This window comes from Phragmites australis, chromosome 5 (assembly GCF_958298935.1).
Source record: "Phragmites australis chromosome 5, lpPhrAust1.1, whole genome shotgun sequence".
Classification (NCBI taxonomy): domain Eukaryota; kingdom Viridiplantae; phylum Streptophyta; class Magnoliopsida; order Poales; family Poaceae; genus Phragmites; species Phragmites australis.
The window spans coordinates 36,438,146-36,456,061 of NC_084925.1; the positions used below are offsets into that span (position 1 = coordinate 36,438,146).

At 43.2% G+C, this 17,916-nt stretch overlaps 1 pseudogene; it reads left to right on the top strand.

Moving 5' to 3' along the window:
* The first annotated feature begins 890 nt into the window (after nt 1-890).
* LOC133918026 (BEACH domain-containing protein C2-like) lies at nt 891-9,220 on the top strand (annotated as a pseudogene).
* Nucleotides 9,221-17,916: the final 8,696 nt, after the last annotated feature.

A 17,916-nucleotide genomic window follows, 5' to 3' on the forward strand; every position in this document is an offset into this window, starting at 1 on the left:
ATTTAAAAACCAACACTAGAAGAGTCCTTAACCGATCATTGTCCTCGGTATAGCAGCAAAAGGTGTGTGGGTGGCTTGTAGCATTGAGGCCTAGGGCACTATGGCCCCTACCGTCCTAAGCTTGCATTATTACTGGTTTTTGCATAATGTTTATTCTATCTCAATCACAACCAGAATATTCATGCGCACATACTATTATTACACAGGTGAGTGCGTCTTGATCACATCTATATAAACCTATAGCTAAATAAAAATATACTATCCAATAATCTTAAAATTTAAAATACTGTTGGAATTACATGTACAATGCAATGAAATTTCTTTTTTTTCTCATTATACAGATTATAGTTTTGTCTGATTTTTTTAAAAAAGCTAAATTACAGTATCCTCTACACCATCAAATGCTTTTAGAATTTTTCATAACCATTTTAATAGTATTTTGAATTTTAAGAGTAATAAAACACAATATTTTTTTTATCTTTAAACGTGTCGTCGCACAGGCACTCATCTTTTACAGTTTTTTGATTTTCGAAATATAAAAATAAAAAAGTCCTCAGCTCTAAGCTTACCACGTCAAGAACCATTAAACAGGTCTCGCTAAAAAGCATCCGTGACCCCGTGATCCGCGAATCCGCAGCGACGCCATTTCTTCGCCTTCCCCGCTCGGCCGCTTCCTTTCTCTCTCTTCCTCCGCCTCTCGGGCCACGCCTACGCCATGCACCGCGCCACCACCATTAATCTCGCGCGAGCATTCCCCCGAAACACCTCCAGTTTTTCCCCGGCCTCGTACCCGAATCGCAACATTTCCCCCCAATTTTTTCGTCACCTCGAGAACCCCAAATTTTTCGTCATCGAGTTTGATCCTTCCTCATTGCTCCAGCGGCTAACCGATTCTTCACATTTTTCTCGATTTTTTATGGAGTAAGCGATTGCAATGGGGGGAGGAGGACTCCCGCGTGATGTCCGACTCCTCGCCGCCCCAGCCGTGGGAGCACGGCGGCGACGAGCGGTTCGCCGCCTCGTCGCTTGGCCCGCTCGGCGACGAGGCGTACACCGTCGATGACGAGGAGATGTCGGACACGGAGATGAGCGCGGGTTCCCCGGTGGCCCCTTCGGAGCCCTCCCCGCCGCTGCGGGGGCGCCTGGCGCCGATCGTGCCGTCGGACGTGCCGTAGGAGGTGGTGCGCGCCGTAGATGCGGTGATCATGGGTGACGGGGTCGAGCGTCTCCGTGAGATGGTCTCCGAGGAGAACGGCGAGGTCTCGCATTTCATTGTGGACGTGCTAATGGTCACGATGGGCGGCGTGGACGAGGGAGCAATGAGGCTAAAGGCCCTGCAGTGACGTTTGAGTTCGACGGGGAGAGCTCCGGCTTGTTCGCCTCCGGGGATAGCCGGTGGCCATTCTCGAATGGTTTTGGGTTTGCCACATGGATATACGTGGAGTCGTTCTCGGGCTCGCTTAACACAACTACGGCCACTGCGGCCGTTGCAGCCGCTGCAGCATCAACATCTGGGAAGTCATCACCGTCGGCAGCGGCTGCTGCTGCCTGCACACTTGCTGGAGAAGGAACAAAGCACATGCCCCGGCTTTTCAGTTTCCTCACTTCGGATAACCATGGCATTGAGGCCTATTTCCACGGCCAGTTTCTAGTCGTGGAGAGTGGGCCGGGGAAGGGGAAGAAGGCTGCCCTCCATTTCACTTATGAATTCAAACCGCAGTGCTGGTACTTTGTTGGTCTTGAGCACACAGGCAAGCAGGCTTTGCTTGGGAAAGCTGAGAGTGAATTGCGGCTGTATGTGGATGTGGACCTTCATGAAAGCTGTACATTTGAGCTCTCACACATCGTGAAACCACTTGCGTTTTGCTGCATTGGGATTAACCCATCACCAACTATCGCTGGCCTTCAGCGGCGTTGGCGACAATGTCCGTTGTTTGCGGAAATGGGGCCGATCTATATCTTCATGGAGCCTATTGGGCCGGAGAGAATGAGTCGACTAGCTTCTAGGGGAGGAGATGCACTTCCCAGCTTTGGCAATGGCGCTGGTTTGCCATGGAAAGGTACAAGTGATCACATTAGGGAAATTGCAGAAGATAATTATACACTTGATCTTGATATTGGAGGAAGCTTACATCTTCATTACCATCCTAGCCTGCTCAATTGCCGGTTTTGTCTTGATGCTTCACCTACTGGTTCAACAGGTCCGTTATCAAGTTAACCTTTTTCTTTCTTTGTTCAGTCTGTTTTCATTATCACCACCCTGATAAATCAGCGGATTATGAAATCTTCGATTTTTGGGGTAGGGGAGCTTTGTTATTACTTGGTGGTTGAACCATGGTCCAGTTACAATCCTGGTGAAATGGCTACATGGTTACATAAATGTTTCTGAAGCAACCTGTAAATATTGAGCCTATCATGCTACTTCGCTTGGGCTATTGTGTATCGCATTTTACATAAATTTCTGTTCTGCAATCCTGCATTAATCATGCCTGTGCTGATTGAAAGAAAAATGTTATAATAACATGGTGTTAGTTATTACCAGTGACAAGGGTGTTTGTAATGGGTGCCAAAACTTATGTCATGCAATGATAATGAACAAGTGCTTGGGCTGGTTTAGAAGGATCACTGCTGATATTATCTTATGTTAAATCTTAGGTACTCACCGAAGGCCTGCAGAAGTTCTTGGGATGGTTCATGTTTCTTATCGCGGGCGACTGGTGGAATCTTTATGGGCTTTGGCTTATGGAGGTCCAATGGCATTACTATCATTGACTGTGAACAATGTCGAGATGGATAACCTGGAACCTACACTCGGCGATTTGTCGTTGTCCCTTGCTACCGCCTCTCTTTCTGTTCCTATTTTCAGGATCATTTCCTTGGCCATTCACTTACAAATGTTCTTTCAGCAAGTTCTTTGATTACAGTAGCTGAGGCAGTGTCAGTACATGGAGGACATGAAGATACTGTACATACAGAAACTGAGAATATTTGCAGCGGTGTAGATAAACTAACAAATTTATCGCCACCTGATCCATATTTTACAGAATCAGTAGATTCAAGAAGCTCTGACTTTTCTGGTGTACGCAACCTGGTTCGATACACAGTAGCTGCACCTGGTTACAAGCCCAGTGAACACGATGAGAGAATCATTATTGAACTTCCTTCGTTGATGGTTCGGCCATTGAAGGTCTTCCAAGTAAGTGTGTTCTAATGTGCGTACTTTTCACTTATATAGTTGTACCTGATGCATAAGCTGCTTTCAAATTTACCCAACACAAACTTCTGACTTGTGTCGTTCCTTCTCGTTCATGATAATGGCATTCAATTAAAACTGGAGTTAAAAGGAACACGAGTACATGACTACCATGCTTCTCTTTTGCATCAATAGAGTTAGAAATTTTGTCATAGTTATCTTGGCCTTGACTGCACTATAACCAATCTCAATTCACTGATGAGCTTAACTTCTGTTTTCTATCCTTTCATGCTACTTTTATGGTTCGTCTCCTAATCCAATATGGCAATGAATATCTCAAATCCTAGTGTGTAATCTTTTTCTCAGGTCACATCAAAGAGGATTAACTTTATAGTTGATGAGCATATTAGTGACAGTTGCATGGATGACATTGCATCGACTAGTGGCCAATATGATCAGCAAGATAAAGATCGAAGCTGGTTCATATCTTCACTTCATCAGATTTATAATAGAAGGTAAATGGTTCTTTTTACCATCTGGTACATTTTTGAACTAGTTACCTTATGATCCTCTAAGGCAAAGATTTAGTTAACTGAGGTGTTTTCAGTTTTTCGATCATCTGTGTCCTGCTCATATATCTTTGCATTATGGTCTGAACAGTAACCAGTTAGCACTTTATGTGTCACACTGATTTAAATGGCTGCTGCAGATATTTGCTACGTCAAAGTGCCTTGGAATTATTTATGGTAGATAGGTCAAACTTCTTATTTGATTTCGAGGTACATCCTTGATGAGACTATACTCTGCATTGTTTGAACCTCATGTTACAGCTGGAGAATCTTTTTGAAGTTGTATCTGAACTTTATCTAGGATATATGAGCACGTACACATGCTTATCGGGCCATTGTTCACACCAAACCTCCTTATTTGAGTGACATTTTTCTAGCTATCCAAGTAAGTGTTCAGCGCAGTCCTGCAAACAAGGGCATTTTAAGTTCTAACAGAGAACCTGGTCTAATATATTTTTGTTTTAGAGACCTGAGCAAATCCTTAAGCAGACACAGTTGATGGAGTGCTGGGCAAAATGGGAGGTACATGAATACAATAACTCATTTCTACAGCAGTACAGCCCTATGCGTTAAGTATCAAGATCTGAGTATATCTGGCTTGTGCAGATTAGCATTTTCGAGTACTTAATGGAACTAAACACTCTAGCTGGCCGCAGTTACAACGACATTACTCAGGCATTTTTGCTACAGGACTCGTTTCTGAATTTAATAAGTTCACTTCTGTTCTTTATGTTCTCTCTCTGTTTCTACAGTATCATGTTTTTCCATGGGTAATAGCGGATTACCAGTCCAAAACCTTGGATCTGGAAGGTCCTTCCACATACCGAGATCTTTCAAAGGTAAATTGTGTGCCTTTCTTCTCAACATTCTTGGCCCGTATTAATTGTCCTGCACTTTAATTCATTTCACTGGTGGTGAAAGTTGATAATTTCCTATGCAGCCAATCGGTGCACTAAATCTTGCACGACTGAAGAAATTCCAAGAACACTACTCCAGTTTCAAGGATCCAATCATCCCAAAATTTCACTACAGTTCACATTACTCCAGTCCTGGCATGGTACATCCTTTAGTATTTGTATGCTTTTGAGTTTTGAAATTTTGATTCAGCAATTTGCTTGTGTCTTTTATTGGGACTAAGATATATCCGTTAAGTCATTCTTTGCTCTTCAATAGCAAATCCTCCTTTAGTTGATTAGTGTGACCTGCATATGTTTTGTTTTCAAGTGTTCATTTATTGTGGTGGTATTGGACATTAATGTTATATATCTATTGCAGGTATTATATTATCTTGCCAGGATAGAACCTTTTACTACCCTCTCGGCTCAGCTGGAAGGTGCCAAGTTTAATCATGATGATTGCATGTTCTCTGATGTCACCAGAACATGGAATAGCGTCCTTGAAGGCATGAATGATGTAAAAGAGCTAGTAAGTTTTGGAGAAAAATGTGCTGTCAACACATTTTTCCAAGGGATATTGTGCATTGTTTGGCGCAGAAGTCTAATCAGAATCTATGCTGGAATCTAATTATGTGATTATTTGTCTAGGTTCCAGAGTTGTTTTAGCTTCCTGAGGTATTTACTAATGTGAACTCCAGTGGAAAACTAGGTGAGTTTCATTTCAGTCTATATACATAAGGCAAGGGAACAAAAACCCTTAATCTAAGAGCATTGTTGCAGGCTCTGTCGTATTGATTTTATATATAAACATCGGAAAGCTCTTGAGAGTGATCATGTCTCCACTCATTTGCATGAATGGATCGATCTAATATTTGGGTATGTTACTTATGTTTTTTTTTTGGCCACTTGTAACTGCATTCACTGTCTTTACTTAATCTTTGATCCTATATGTGTTTTTTTGGGGAAAACAGTAGGGGTTTCCCCTACTGTTGATCCTATATGTGTTGTTATACTACATGTATCTGCTCCCTTCTTTAAACCATTAATTCAATCATCTTGTCTAATGTTTTTAACATAACTGACCTGAATAGTTTTACAATTTTGTAAGGCTAGTAGCTTTACAATTTGCTATTAAACTAAGTCCTCTGATGTGTAGGAATGGACCCGTCAGGCAGTGCCTCGTTTGAATGAATGAAATGACTAGAGATAAAAACCCTGAGAAGACATGAATGAGAGTAGAGAGACAAAGTGAGAAGTGAAAAATGAATGGAGGATGATTTCCTTGCCCTCATGGGGCTCTTTTATAGATGAGAGTGATTAATTCGACTTCTACCCCTAGATGTTTAGAAAGCGGATAAAGCGAGAGCATTTTTTGTGCAATCCCTCAGCAATGTAGCAGTTTTGACGGCCCTAAGGGATGGGGCATACCCTCAACATTATGTTCATGCTTTTACTTGCATGTCTCTGTTTACTTTTATGGTAAAAAAGATACTTGGAATATAATTGCTATATTTAGCAGATGATAGATGTAATTGCTATATTTAGCAGATGATAGATGTAAAATTTCTTACTGTGGTATCCATAGATGACAGTCAATATATGCATTATTTCTTTTTTTGACAGAAATAACAGGGAAGAACATATTCATTGACTGTCCTAACTTGCTCTTAAGAGGCTTGTGTTGATGTTATCTTTCTTCACATCTCTATGATACACCCTTTTGTCATTGAATACTTTTACTTGTTCAGATATAAACAAAGAGGTAAAGAAGCAGTGATAGCCAACAATGTCTTTCCCCATGTTACATACGAGGGGATGGTGGATATTGATAAAATCACTGATCCAAGTCCTACGCATTCGACTTTTTCGTTTTTATTTGTAACTGACTAAATGTTCATGTTTTACTGAAAATGCTGAAGGTGCAACAGCGAGCTATGCAAAATCAGATATCTAATTTTGGACAGACACCATCCCAATTGCTGACAGTTCCACACATTAGGAGGATGCCGTTGGCAGATATCTTACAGTTGCAGGTATATCTTACAAGTACCATTTCCGTGTTTTAAAAAAATATTGTCATTAAGATACACATACTTGTGCGTATATTGCTACTATGCTAAGTAGATATGAGAAAAATTGATAGTTTAGAATAACCATTGGTAAATTGCATACTTGCTGATTAATACGATAATAGCTTATTCAAGAGACAGAATAACACATTATTCAAGAGTTTACTGTCATAGTAGGGTACAGCCATCTCCATGTTTTCCTCTAGGTACATGTATTACATGTTCTTTAATACTCTAATTAAACATGGCAAGTTGACATTACATTATTCCTTGGTCCATGCATATCTGATATGAATGGTGGGTTAACGACAAAGATGACAACTTAGTCCCTAGGCACCATTTTTTTTTGCATTTAAATACAATCAATTGTTCTATTTTGGTAGCATTATGCTATTTCCTGACGTACTAAACTTCATACCAATCTTTTTTTTTTGCTGTGTAGACAATATTCCGGAACCCAAGTGAAGTCAGATCTTATGCTCTTCCTGGTCCAGATCACTGCAATATTCCTGCTAGTGCGATGCTTGTATCTGGTGACTGTATTGTAGTCATAGATGCTAATGTCCCCAGAGTACATGTGGCATTGCACCATTGGCAGCCAAACACTCCAGACGGCCTAGGGGCACCTTTCCTCTTCCATCACGGAAGAAACGCCATAAATCCGAGTGGTGGTGCAATGTTTTGCATCTTTAAAGGATCTGCAGGTTCTGCAGAAGACTATAATTTCCCAAGGGCTATAGCTTTTGCTGCTTCTGCAATTCGAAATTCACCGGCTTTTGTTGTTACAGGCGACAAAGAAGTTATAACCGGTAATTATTTCATTGCACTTCAATTTTTTTACCTTCGATGATACTTGCTGAAAAACTGGTGTTCTCCATTTTTATTCATTACTCTCTCTCTCTCTCTCTACCGGACCCTCGTAGTTCTTGTCTATTTGAAACTTAAAAGTGACGGTGTCAAATTCTAGTTACCTTATTCGTTCCTGAATAAAATGCTATGTTATTTTGTCTTCTTTTATTGTTTTACTTGTCTTTGTCCTATGACGCTATAGAACTGTTCTGATGCTGTTTCTGATTTTTCCTTCTACTATAGGCAGGCATGCAGATAACTCTGTAAAGTTGATCTCCCCGGATGGAGCAAGGACCATAGAAACTGCGTATGGCCATCTTGCTCCTGTGACCTGCCTCGCACTGTCTGCAGATAGCAATTGTCTTGTTACAGGGTCTCGTGACACAACAGTTATACTTTGGAGGATACGTCAGATGGGCTCTTCACATCAGAAAAATGCTCCAGAACCTCCACCATCAACGCCAACAACACCAACAACACCAAATAGTCCTTTTCCCACCGGTAGTAGTCCAAGTAAAATTCTAAAAACCCGCAGGAGGTGGCGAATTGAAGGTCCTATGCATGTACTAAGAGGTCATCTCGGACAAGTAACTTGCTGTTCTGTTAGTTCTGACTTGGGACTCATTGCTTCATCTTCGAATGTGTCTCCTCCTACATTCCTTAAGGACAGGTCGGCTCTTACGGAAGCTCGATGTGCCCGAAACACACTTCATTTGCCTATCTTCCCAAGGAATTGTATTGATTTGGAATGGATCAGAGAAAAGATTATTCACCTTCACCGTTAACGGAATCCCTGTTGCTACCTCGGTTTTGTCACCTTTCTCTGGACGAGTTAGTTGCATTGAGATTTCTACAGATGGGCACTTTGCTGTGTTGGGAACTTGTTCGACTAGCTATTGCGATCATGTTGGATGTACTTCTACAGATGAAGATTATGAGCTTGACAAGGCCGATAGTAATGAGGATGCACAAGAATTAAGTGAGACCAGGCTATCTGTTCACGTGCCCTCGATCTTCTTCCTTGATCTATACAAACTTAAGGTGAATACTGAACGCGACTTTTAGCTTCTGTTATGTGTTGTTCCCCCTGATTTCATATCAGCAAAATTCTCACTAGTTAGGTATATACTGCCAGGTAATTCACGGCTCCATTGACAGGTTTGCCACGGCCACAGAGTGACCATTTCTGCTACTAATTTCCAACGTATCTTACCCGGTAAGTGTCCTTAATCCTGCAGTGAGCTCAAGGGTGGCGGATCAGATGTTACATGAAGGCAATGGGCTTATCGAGCCACGAGCATACCGTCGCTGACTTAGAGGATCCAGCGGGTTCTGCAGCAAGAGATACAGGATGGAGCTTGAAATGGGCCATATGTACATAAAGGAGGAGCTGCAACATGGCCCTGTGGTGATGGTACAGAAGAAATTTGCTCGGGTTGTATGGGTTTTGCCGTTCTCCCTTGTCGTACCTGCCACACCACAAACAAGATCCGGCACGTCTGTGTCACGGCCAATAGATTTAGGAGCAACAAGTGTTTGGTTCATGCGGTGGTAACGTAAACGAAAATGTAATCAAATTACAGGGGAATCAGTGGTGCAATGGATGATTGCAGCTTTTGTTTGGTTCCCTTCTGTATTGCAATTCGATGCTAGGAAATAAGCACAGGACAGGTGTTGTCAAGAAGAGATTGCGTCGTAGGGGAATCTCGCAAGCCGCAGAGGATTGAGCACCAGGTAATTAGATGTCGCGGATGAAGAGGTTGAGTGGCAGCCACAAGGTAGTCGCTCGTGCTAGGAAGGAGGAGGTAGTGCGTCGGTCATCGAAGAGTAGGGCAGTCAGGGACACTCGCACAGGGCAAGGCTGGAGAGTTGACCACGCGGGGCTAGGAGGCGGCAAAGAGCTGGTCGTCGGGAGGATCGCATGTGCGGGGCGAGGCAGAGGTAGTGCATCGGTCGCCGGAGTCGCTTGTGTGGGGGCAAGACGACGGAGGCATGTCGGCATCCCTCGATCCATTGGTTAATAAGGGTGGAAATGAGTCGAGCCGAGCCTAGTAGATGACCGAGCTGAAAAATAGGCTTTGGCTCATTACTGGCTCAGGTTGGCTCATGAAACAAGGTCGGAAACCCAAATCAGCAACACAGCAAGCCGGCTAGCGGGAGCACAGGGCCATGGGCATAGAGGCGGCGCTAGGCGACGGGCGGGTGACAACGTCGGTAGGCGAGGTGGTGCACCTGCGGCCTGTGGGACATGAGTAGGGCTGGACGAAAAGCTCAAAGCTCGTGAGCTAGCTCAGCTCGTGTCTGGCTCGGCTCGGCTCGGCTCGGCTCGTTTAGATAACGAGCTGAGCAGAGCCAGAGTTTTAGCTCGTTTAGATAACGAGCTGGCTCGCAAGCCAAACGAGCCAGGAGATAGCCTATATAACATTGTGTAGTCCAAACCCAGTAACTCATTTGCATAACCAAATATATACCCCCACTCCTAGGAACCATAATGCAACATCACATTTCTATTGTCCCGTAGCCGGTAACTCAGTGAGCGGTGAATTGGCAACGCCATCCTCCGTCCATAGCAGTCCTCAGTCCCCCGTCGACTGTCCACGACATCCATGCTGTCGGCCACCGAGATCCCCATCCACCTCGGCTACTCGACATCATCGCGGACCTCTGATCACATCACCGATAGTCCTCTGACAACTAAATGAACTGGCTCGCGAGCATAACGAGCCGAGCCGAGCTAACTTTTTTGCTCATTTCATTAACGAGCTGAGCCGAGCCAGCTCGTTATATAAACGAGTCATAACGAGCCGAGCTGGCTCATTATCCAGCCTTGTCACATGAGGCCCGACAGCTAGGCTGGAGAGGCCAACGGGCAGAAAGGAGATGCCCAGTGTGGCAGCATTTGGGAGTGGGCGTCTCCACGTCTGGGTGGTTTGGTAGAGTGGCGGCGTGAGTCAGGGCCCTATTTGTTGCATGCTGGAGTGGAGGAAGGAACCCTAAAGCCCTAAAGGTTGACGCGCACGCTGGCTTGATGGGATTTGCTTGGTAGGCTAGGCTAGCCCCGAGCCACTAACCTGCTCACGAGTCAGCTCGATCTCGGTTTGTTTGGCCACAAGCTGGGAGGGCTACTCGGGCTCAGCTCGTTTATCCATCGAGCCGAGCAGAGTCTATTCGAGTCCGAACTGGCTCGTGAGCCTCAAGCTTTATTTCCAGCCCTGCTGGTGGACAGTGGTATTGTTTTGTGTTTGCGTATAGTGTCGGTATCCGATTCCATGTAATCTGATTACAACTAGATGGAAACAGGTCCTTTTCACTTGAAATTGATTTTTTAATTAATAGTGGTGTGCGTCTGTTTAATTAGTATTTTAATTCAATCTATTAAAATAGTGGTGCGCACAAGAACTCATACCCTTAGTCAAAGAAAAGAAATAGCTATGAAGTCAAATATAACAATATTTTTAGTGTCTTCTACTCACCGTAGACTAGTCTATTTCTCTCTTCAGCTCACTCAGCATAAAGAAATCTATGAATAGGTTAATAGTGCAGTGTCAAATGTGAGCACTAAAATTTTGCTAGGAAATATAGGCATAGTAGTATTCACTGTAAAAAAGAGATGATCACCCGGGTTGAAAGCGGTATGCTGATGCTTCTGACTTCTGGAAGAGTAAATGTGGTGTAAACAAACCTAGCAAAACTATCTTTCAAAATAGCTTTGAAGTCAATTTATAATGAGATTGAATATTTGGTCAATATAACTTTAATGTTAGTTTAACTAATATTTTTAATTCAATATTAATTATTAATTATTTCATTTGAATTCAATATTGATAATTTAATTAGCATTGTTAATTACTTAAATATTTAGCATTGTTAAGTATAGTACTATTTAATTTGTATTGATAATTTATTTATTATTTATCGAGGGGTGTAATTAGTTGTGTATCGTACATACATCTAAGTAGTTATTTTATTAGATGTACCTTTATTTAGCATATACGGTATGAATTTCCATATTTATTATAGAGAACCTTCCGTAGTTTTGCACGGGAGGCTCGTAACAATTCAGATCCATTATCATATAGAGAGTTTGGTTGAAGTACCTAATGACCTGGATGACCTGAAATCACATCTTATGAGTCTTTTACGTGTGAACTATCAATCACAAACTGTTGTCCAGGAGGGTATACGGCCACGACTTGTTCCAAACAACTCGATCGTTATCCATACGTTGTTCGAGATGAGAAGAACAATGCATGAGCTTTGTACTCACACAAGGTATTGGAGGAGAAATTTGATATGGGGGTGTACGTAAACATAGTGCTACGACTGGTACAAGGTGATGCAGTGACTACCGTGGAAGGATCAGGCAGTAGATGATGCATGCATAGGATGGAGGACATGTCGGGGAGGGCAGTTTTGGTAGAGAGGAAGCTAGAGTAGACCTTTCTAAGGTAGATGCATGATGCATGAATGATGAAGCTGGTGGTAGCGGGGATGAAGAAGTTACTGACAACGATGACCCGGTGCCTGCGACCTAGTACTTTTGTGGTGCTAGGCTACTGGATTGTGCCGTCATTGAGTATAACAACTTATCTAACTGGGGATACTAGAATAGCGACATACAGATCGGGCAATAGTTTCATAATAGGGGGAAATCATCCACTTTATTAGCAACTATACTGTAATGACAAGAAGGGACTACAAGTGTGCCCGATCTAACCCTACGGAGTATGAGGTCTAGTGTATCAAGCACCCCAATTGTCCTTACTTTGTATGAGCACATATGCCAAAATATGAGAACTATTTTATGATCAGTAGACACACCCCACATACATGTAGTGAAGAGGTTATTAGGAATATGAGCCACGCCGTTGATGCGAGGTTCATAGCTCAACTCCTCATCACTCTTCTTGGCACAGACATTGATTTGTCGCCAAAATTCATTATGGAGGAGGTGTAGACTAAGACTAAGACGGGTATGCTGATTAATTACCACACCACATGGCGAGCGAAGTAGAAGGCGTTGAAGATGCTATTTGGAAGCTTCGATGAGTCTTACAACTATGCTTTGAGGCTATTGTAGAAGATTGCCATGAAAATCCAGGGACATAGTGGGCCATGGCAGATGAGTCGATCAAGCTAGAAGATGAGTCATACAACACCACTGATTGATACCTCATTAGGTTATTCTGGGTCATTTGGACAATGCATCGAAGCTTTCAGACATTGTAGGTCAATTGTATGTGTGGATGCCATATTTCTGAGCGAATCATGATACCCTTATGACAACGATAGCGGCAGATGCAAATAATTATATCTTTCCTCTCACTTTTGAAATGCTTGAGAGTGAGAACAATGATAGCTGGCTATGATTCCTCACTTTGGTGAGAACACATGTCATGGAACGTGTTTGCATCATCTCAGACCGTAACAAGGGTCTCCTGCATGCGTTGGATGTGCTGCATGATATCATAAATAACTTCATTGCATAGCCTGATGTGGAGAGAAGATGGTGAACGCGACACTTGTGAGCGAACTTGTACATAAGGTGCCGCAATAAGGCTCTTGTAAAGAGATTCAAAGGGTTGTATCTGTAGAACTAGCAGACGAAGTTCAACAAGATATAGAGAGAGTTAAATGAGACCACTTGCAAGATAATAACAGATTAACAAGCATAGGATGACTATCTGCAAATGCAAATGGTTAGGGGACAAACTATCATTAGCCGTTCATGTGCTACGTTTAGCCAGTGGATAACAGGAAAGCTGATGGAGCGTTTGGCCCTAATCCATGACACTCACGGTACCAGGTTAGCACATAGAATTTAAATGATCATATCGTACCCTTTCTTATGCAAATAGGCCTTCTAAAATTATTGTATCCCATGTTAGGTACAACATCATGACAACTAATATAGCGAAGGTGTTCAACAATGTCCTAAAGGGAGTACATGACGTCCTGTTGTGTGCCATCATTGATCTCACATTCTATAGAATGACAGACTACTTTCGAGATCATGGTAATACTGTTATGAATTGCAGTACGCGGTTCGCACATAAGGTGGAGGTCATGTGCTGTCGTAGGTATGCTTTAGGGTATAGCGCAAGGGACACCATACATCAATGTCAACTTGAGCCTCACAAGATGAAGTGCACATGCAATAAGCCAAAATTGCATCATATCCCGTGCTCGCGTGTCTTAGCCACTTGCAGGGATATGGGCGGTAATGACGGATCACAGTACATAGCACCGTACTTCATGATCGATGCATTGAGGAGCACATGGCTTCCAAAGATACGGTCCTTCAACATCGGAAGCAACTACAAAGCGATCAAAGGGCCTAAGTTGATACCTTATCCCCGAGCACGACGTACGGATCACGGAAAGCCTAAAGCCACGAGGCTGCAAGGTGACATGGATGAAGTAGATGCTGTTGACAGCCTACACAAGTGCAAACTTTGCAAACAACATGGCCATGATAGGAGGACATGCCCAACTTGATAGTAAACTATTATGCCACTATCAAATTGTCATGTATTAAAGTTGTTGCATTTTAGTTTGTTGTTTGAAGTTATTTACACTCATGGTTTGTATTCTAAATTGTTATTCACATATTAGTTGTACTACTTATTTTGTAATATATCATTTGATACTGGCATCACATACGATGTTTTTTTATTGAACCATGAAGCTAGTTATTCATCTATTTATTGAACCATGAAGCTTGTAATATATTTTAATTTGTTAATCACATACTAATTGAACCATAGAGCTTGTAATATATTCTAATTTGTTATTCACCCACTTATTCAACCATGTAGCTTGAAATCATTGTCATGGCTTATGATGGTCTTCCTGAGCTTCTTCAGCAGCGGTACGATGAGAACCATAGGGGACGGATGATTTTCACAAGGCAGCAGGTACCACGATTATATGTGCTTTTTAATTGCCATGATAATTTTTACTAACTCAGTAAATGTATTGGATACCTTTTGCAATTACTTCCGTTATGAGTCCTTAGTGTCCACACGATTAAGGAGTTAGATCCTCAATTCCATGAGTCACTCGTACGAGCATGACTACTACCTTTTGCTCTCATGATGGCTGGAGCTCCCATGGCGAGTGGTGGCAGGGCACCTCTCTTGCCAATTGAGAAGCCATTGCTCACAGGTCTCATCGACCGGTGACATCCTAACATGCACACGTTCCACTTTCCTTTTGGTGAGATGGCTATAATATCGAGGGACTTGGCCATGCTGACCGGGCTGCCAATCAGGGGTGTCCTGTTAGTAGTTTCGCGACTAGCAAAGGAGTAGTGGAAGGGTTACGTTGATGGCACATAATTATTTGTTATGTAATGCACTTAAAATATTGTAGTGCTATTCAAGCTTTGTTGGCCCTCTACATCTTGTAAGTTTGGTGTGCAATATGACAAGAAGGATGAGGCTACAGTTTTATGGCACTATGATATGTACTTGTATGCCCTGCTAGGAGGCATCATATTCTGCAACACAGCAGGAAAATTATGTCATCCCCTATATTGTATGGTTAGCGAGTCAGCTCGCGTCATATCCTTATGAGCCGACATCTTGCAATTGAGGATCTGCTGTGCTAGTTGCCACATACAGAGGATTGTGTGATGCAACCTAGCGATCAAGGAAGAAGAGATCAGTTACATATTACCTACACCTCTTACAGCTATGGAGCTAGGAGTACCTCCCGGTTTGTCGGCCTTAGGTGTTCAAGAGCTACTATCCAGTCCCCATCTCCGATGGCATTACAGATGACATGAGACCTACGATAGGGTATCGGTTGATGCATGTCAGGCTGAGATGGAGTCAGCAGCAAGACCATAGTAGCTACTCCTGGGTGATCAGTGATTTAGACGTCCTTAGTGCTAATCTCATTGAGTGTGATCCATGACGTATGGCACGAGTGGATGAAATTGCGACTTGAGGGCTCATCACATCATATTATTGGCGTGACTCAGACTTATGGATCATCAAATGTTTCTTGTTGCACCATGCTTCTTGTTGTACATGTACAGAGGCAGTTCGGGTACATATAGGTGGTGCCAGTACCTCCCCCACGAGACGTCGGTCAACATGAGTAAGTGTGTTATTGTAGGTAGCATTAGTACCTTTGATGATCAATGTTAATAAATTATACCTGTTTCTATCACGTACAGGAGGAGCGTACAAGAGGTAGAGGAATGCGGGACTGGGCATCCGTGAATGCCGAGCACTACAGAGGTGGACGGAGTTAGCTACGGTGGATGTCATCATTCCTGCTCGACAATACGACGATGCCATGTATTAGGAGTATCTTTTGTGGTATGATCTGCACACGCATGTCACCTTACTCAGCGAACTTGTAGAGCCAGGCCCCAGACCCTTCCTCGAGAATCGTGCCCACCTTCTTCATATTGTGGTAAGAGCTGCGATACTTATAACAATTTTTATTGGTTAAACCTCTGTATTACTGACATGACCCTCATCTTATACAGACCGAAGAGGCGTATGTTATGCATACGCAGGCGGAGCAAGCTTGTAGGGAAGCAAGCGGGTCATCAACACGGAGAGATTGGAACCCTCTCTGGGACAACATGAGGACGAGAGGGTCTCACTTTCTGTCCGCTATACGTGGTCTAGGTGGTTGTGCCCTATGTTGGAGGGGATATGACCTACCAGCCATGGACCCATCCCGTGCTTCCACAGCAGAAGCTCGTCGAGTGCCTGTGATGAACCCGTTCGTGCACAGTTGCGAGAGGCATCTTCAACTTCAGAGCATCACGATGAGTGCATGCAGGCTCCTGCGCCCAAGCAGTACACTGGGTTCACAGGCCCTGCGGTGGACACAACCTCCTTAGTCTACGCTGACACCTCCGCCTACAGCATCGACTCGTCACGAGGACATTGTTGACTTCATGCAACAGATGACTGACTGGAGCGGCACACATGATTTTGACTGATCTGCTGCAATACAGGCCGCTAGCTTCATCGAGCTCCTCAGCGCACAATACCCCCAATATTCTGATGCACATGGGGGTTCACAATGGTACCAACCGGGCGAACCTTCAGCACACAGGACTCCGTCGGAGCACGTTATAGGGGCGTACACACTGCCACATGAGGATCCTTCTTCATGGTACATGCAGGGTAGAGTTAGCAGGGTGGAATACACGTTCGGTAGGGGTTCCACAGGGCAGGACAATGATGATGGCGAGCAAGGAAATACGAGATAGGGGCCAGCGTGGGCCACTAGGATGAGGACCATACACCCACCAGACGCGTATACTCCTGGGGATTGTGTATGGTGTCATCGTCATTGAGTCACTAGTGCAGTTGTTCGATGCACTTGTACTTGTTAATGACATATGCATTATTGACTTTATTGTCGTAGTCATTTCTATTATGCATTATTCATTGTATTGTTAATTTAATTATTTTTAATTTATGTAATATTTGTCAAATAATTTTGGCACATAAATTATGTAATGTTTGTCAAATAATTATGATATTTAATACTTGTTTAATGTTTCTTAAATAATCAGAGATTTGTGGTTTGGTGCAGAGCCATAATGTTGCAGTGAAGGATCAATAAATCTACGACGGGATGTTCGAGTACAGGCTTTCTATGGACACCTACAATGATCCATATAGCACTTAATGCCTCGTTATCGGTTGTGCATGAATGGAAGGATGATCCCTTCAAGGAGAGCAACCTAATCTAAGCCGTAGCCAAATTGCATGCAAGACCCTTCTGTTCTGCATACCGCTCCACTACAACATATAACCACCGAGGATCTTTGGGCCCTCTTGTACGAGCAGTGTCAAACGTATCTCTGGGTGTGCGAACTAGCCTACCATCCTTCTATTCTAGATTTCTCTAGGAGGCAAAGAACGATAGTGGTGTTGCACGACCAGTATGCATCCCACATTTAGGTACGTAATTTCCTATGTGCTCACCCTACTTATCTTTTTTTCATTGATTCAAATGCTCCTCCTTTGTGTTAAACATTCCTGGAAGACGCACAGTTAATCAACAAAGACATCACAAACTTCTTGGTGATGTATATACTCTTAAGCGGGGGTGTATATACTCTACAACAAAGACTCCCAATTTTGCTTTGCACACAAAAGACATTCCGCACATGGTATTTACGCTTCTCTACCCATATACCAAACATCACGCCACCCATCAACAGCTAGGAGGTTGTTGTACGTGGCCACGTGAAATGAGAGCTCTAGGATGGCAGCATGCTAGCTAGGAGGTTGTGCGAGGGGACAGGGAAAAACGGCGAGAAGCTAGCCAACGGTCGATGATGCGATAGAGCAGTGGTT